At 52.7% G+C, this 5,000-nt stretch overlaps 1 non-coding gene across 1 annotated transcript in view; it reads left to right on the plus strand.

Annotated features, from left to right (window-relative positions):
* The first annotated feature begins 3,646 nt into the window (after positions 1-3,646).
* Positions 3,647-5,000, plus strand: part of LOC124774690 — a 1,909-nt gene continuing 555 nt past the window's right edge. Inside the window, exon 1 of the ribosomal RNA XR_007015438.1 lies at positions 3,647-5,000. This exon is cut by the window's right edge and continues 555 nt beyond it. This is a non-coding gene — a ribosomal RNA (small subunit ribosomal RNA).

The raw sequence follows: 5,000 nt of genomic DNA on the forward strand, positions 1-5,000 counted from the left end.
AACGGGCGCACATACAATATGTAAGCACCAGCATGGAACAACATCCAGTGCATCCTCTCCGCCACATTACACAATCCACACTATCACAACCAGACCAGGAGGTCCATGCGGAAAATACAATATCCCACCCTTTCGACATCCACCATTGCGCAGATCAGGCACCAACACCCACACATGTCCTATACAACGGTGCACCCAACATCACAATAGTACCTCCTGTCACAGCGCACAAACAATGACATGAGTCAAAGACACAGGTCTGACACAAGCATAGAATTGGAGCGCCGCCTCTAATAAGCCAAAGGTGCATCCTGACGTGACAAATCTGATCATGTCACAAGCATTCACTTACTATAATCACTATCAACGAACCTGCCGCCCCCGCCCCCCCCCTACACCTTTCCTTACAACAACGTGTAACCTAACCTAACCTAACCTATGTTGTACCTTAACCTAACCTATGTTGTACCTTAACCTAACCTATGTTGTACCTTAACCTAACCTATGTTGTACCTTAACCTAACCTATGTTGTACCTTAACCTAACCTATGTTGTACCTTAACCTAACCTATGTTGTGCCTTAACCTAACCTATGTTGTGCCTTAACCTAACCTATGTTGTGCCTTAACCTAACCTATGTTGTGCCTTAACCTAACCTATGTTGTGCCTTAACCTAACCTATGTTGTGCCTTAACCTAACCTATGTTGTGCCTTAACCTAACCTATGTTGTGCCTTAACCTAACCTATGTTGTGCCTTAACCTAACCTATGTTGTGCCTTAACCTAACCCATGTTGTGCCTTAACCTAACCCATGTTGTGCCTTAACCTAACCCATGTTGTGCCTTAACCTAACCCATGTTGTGCCTTAACCTAACCCATGTTGTGCCTTAACCTAACCCATGTTGTGCCTTAACCTAACCCATGTTGTGCCTTAACCTAACCCATGTTGTGCCTTAACCTAACCCATGTTGTGCCTTAACCTAACCCATGTTGTGCCTTAACCTAACCCATGTTGTGCCTTAACCTAACCCATGTTGTGCCTTAACCTAACCCATGTTGTGCCTTAACCTAACCCATGTTGTGCCTTAACCTAACCCATGTTGTGCCTTAACCTAACCCATGTTGTGCCTTAACCTAACCCATGTTGTGCCTTAACCTAACCCATGTTGTGCCTTAACCTAACCCATGTTGTGCCTTAACCTAACCCATGTTGTGCCTTAACCTAACCCATGTTGTGCCTTAACCTAACCCATGTTGTGCCTTAACCTAACCCATGTTGTGCCTTAACCTAACCCATGTTGTGCCTTAACCTAACCTATGTTGTGCCTTAACCTAACCTATGTTGTGCCTTAACCTAACCTATGTTGTGCCTTAACCTAACCCATGTTGTGCCTTAACCTAACCCATGTTGTGCCTTAACCTAACCCATGTTGTGCCTTAACCTAACCCATGTTGTGCCTTAACCTAACCCATGTTGTGCCTTAACCTAACCCATGTTGTGCCTTAACCTAACCCATGTTGTGCCTTAACCTAACCCATGTTGTGCCTTAACCTAACCCATGTTGTGCCTTAACCTAACCCATGTTGTGCCTTAACCTAACCCATGTTGTGCCTTAACCTAACCCATGTTGTGCCTTAACCTAACCCATGTTGTGCCTTAACCTAACCCATGTTGTGCCTTAACCTAACCCATGTCGTGCCTTAACCTAACCCACGTCGTGCCTTAACCTAACCCACGTTGTCGCCTAACGTAACCCACGTTGTCGCCTAAACCTGCTCTGTAATTGTTATACGACTCGTTCAATTAGTGTAGTGTTGCCCACCCGCAACCCTCGCAATATAGTTCGCTACTCGCACTCCCCGCTCCCCTGTGTATCGCTTCATGTTAAACACCTTGCAAGTCTTGCTCACTTTCCACATGCTCCTGCTGTACACTGTAATGTGGATGGCAGCAGGACGTACATGCCGCCCCTCCCCACGTCCCCACCTTGCCCCCTGCCTTCGCAAGCTGGTTGGTGAGAACTTTGCATGTTCAATGCCCTCCGCATGCGACGTACTCAGGCTACGTTGTGGTGCGGCCTGTGTCAACTGTCCGCTAATGTCGTACGCGTAAACCACAATCTGTACTGCACATTCGTCCTTATGTACTGAATGATACATCGTGGCACATGTGTGACCGTACAACGACTGCGCCCAAAAACGGCGGACCATACAGTGCAAATATTGTGCACGCAGCTACGTGTCGTCTCCCTATGAGAGCTGGATTGCAGTGTGGTACGCCATAGAGACGTGTGGGAGGAACGGACGCCGTGGATGGCGATCAGCATGAGCTGTCTGTTGATGTATTCGGACCTAGTCGTCTCTCCTCACACACCGTGATGGCATGGTGCACCGCGTTCCATATCTGCGACATGCTACAGAGGCCGGTTGACAGTCGTTCGAGCAATGGACATCGCATACGTACGGGGGCCACCTTCCACGTATTGTCTAGGCGTGCACATTTTGTTGCGTGTATGTGGGCAGACGTAGTGTGGCGTGACACCTGACACAGGCATGCAATAATCGTGGAAGTTGCAAATGGCGATGGACGCCTGCGTTTTCTGGTGAAGTTACGCAAATGAACAAATGGTAACCTGTTGTGGTGCGGTTGTTCTCGCTAGGGGTGAATCGGTGATGGCGACGATAGGTTGAGGTACTAACCGGTTGTTCCAGCGATACCCACCATGCCGACGAAACTGAACGGCTAGGGGTGAATCGGTGATGGCGACGATAGGTTGAGGTACTAACCGGTTGTTCCAGCGATACCCACCATGCCGACGAAACTGAACGGCATCTGGGTGTGAAGCGATACGCGGCGGTGGCTGGGTGGGACCGTCCCCGGCCGGTGAGGGGGCGCCTCCCGGCGTGCTGGCCGCGCGGTGCGTGGGCGCACGCGCTACAGCCGGCTGGTGGGGGCGGCCAGTGGCAGGCGCGCCGGCCGACGGACGCGGCAGGCGTCGCAGCTGCGCGCCGGCGCACCCTGCGCGCGGCGCCGTGCGGCCAAAGTAGGTCCTCGCGGGCCCGGTGCGAAGCGCGGTGGACATCTTCAGTGTGCTGGTCCGATTGAGGACTGTGTGCGTTGAGGATGCGCTGCCGCCCGGCGCTCGGCGCCGCGACGCCGTCTGCTGCTCGGTCGCCCCAGCGGTTCTCGCTGGTGGTTTGTATCGCAGCTGTGCGGATGTGTTGGCGCGTGCGCTGTGCTGGGAGAGTTCGCTTCGGCACCCAAGTGGGGCTTTTGTCCTTCTGTGGCGCTGGCGTTGGAGCTGCCGGTCACCGTAGGTGGCGCGTGTTGTCTCCCGCCGGCAATGCCACGACAGCACGCTCCCGGGCCTCTGTCGGCAGCGGCAAGCTCAGTTGGGAGCACGGGTGGTCGCACCGAAAGCGTCTACTCGCCTAACTCCGGGCGATTGCGCCTCTCTCGAACCCGACCAAGTACTTGGGACGGCGCTGCGCGCCGCCGGGACCTGAGAGGGTTTCGAGGTGTATTGTGCAGGGGAGCTCAGCCTCCTCCTGTTTGCAGAATGATTGAGCGGACGCTTGCGTGTTCGCGCGGGCCCCCGGGACACACTCCCGGGCGGCCGGCTGCTCAGCTCTAGTTGACGCAGCTCCCTGGTTGATCCTGCCAGTAGTCATATGCTTGTCTCAAAGATTAAGCCATGCATGTCTCAGTACAAGCCGCATTAAGGTGAAACCGCGAATGGCTCATTAAATCAGTTATGGTTCCTTAGATCGTACCCACGTTACTTGGATAACTGTGGTAATTCTAGAGCTAATACATGCAAACAGAGTCCCGACCAGAGATGGAAGGGACGCTTTTATTAGATCAAAACCAATCGGTCGGCTCGTCCGGTCCGTTTGCCTTGGTGACTCTGAATAACTTTGGGCTGATCGCACGGTCCTCGTACCGGCGACGCATCTTTCAAATGTCTGCCTTATCAACTGTCGATGGTAGGTTCTGCGCCTACCATGGTTGTAACGGGTAACGGGGAATCAGGGTTCGATTCCGGAGAGGGAGCCTGAGAAACGGCTACCACATCCAAGGAAGGCAGCAGGCGCGCAAATTACCCACTCCCGGCACGGGGAGGTAGTGACGAAAAATAACGATACGGGACTCATCCGAGGCCCCGTAATCGGAATGAGTACACTTTAAATCCTTTAACGAGTATCTATTGGAGGGCAAGTCTGGTGCCAGCAGCCGCGGTAATTCCAGCTCCAATAGCGTATATTAAAGTTGTTGCGGTTAAAAAGCTCGTAGTTGGATTTGTGTCCCACGCTGTTGGTTCACCGCCCGTCGGTGTTTAACTGGCATGTATCGTGGGACGTCCTGCCGGTGGGGCGAGCCGAAGGCGTGCGACCGCCCCGTGCGTGCTCGTGCGTCCCGAGGCGGACCCCGTTGAAATCCTACCAGGGTGCTCTTTATTGAGTGTCTCGGTGGGCCGGCACGTTTACTTTGAACAAATTAGAGTGCTTAAAGCAGGCAAGCCCGCCTGAATACTGTGTGCATGGAATAATGGAATAGGACCTCGGTTCTATTTTGTTGGTTTTCGGAACCCGAGGTAATGATTAATAGGGACAGGCGGGGGCATTCGTATTGCGACGTTAGAGGTGAAATTCTTGGATCGTCGCAAGACGAACAGAAGCGAAAGCATTTGCCAAGTATGTTTTCATTAATCAAGAACGAAAGTTAGAGGTTCGAAGGCGATCAGATACCGCCCTAGTTCTAACCATAAACGATGCCAGCCAGCGATCCGCCGCAGTTCCTCCGATGACTCGGCGGGCAGCCTCCGGGAAACCAAAGCTTTTGGGTTCCGGGGGAAGTATGGTTGCAAAGCTGAAACTTAAAGGAATTGACGGAAGGGCACCACCAGGAGTGGAGCCTGCGGCTTAATTTGACTCAACACGGGAAACCTCACCAGGCCCGGACACCGGAAGGATTGACAGATTGATAGCTCTTTCTTGA

This window comes from Schistocerca piceifrons, unplaced genomic scaffold (genome assembly GCF_021461385.2).
Source record: "Schistocerca piceifrons isolate TAMUIC-IGC-003096 unplaced genomic scaffold, iqSchPice1.1 HiC_scaffold_968, whole genome shotgun sequence".
Lineage (NCBI taxonomy): Eukaryota > Metazoa > Arthropoda > Insecta > Orthoptera > Acrididae > Schistocerca > Schistocerca piceifrons.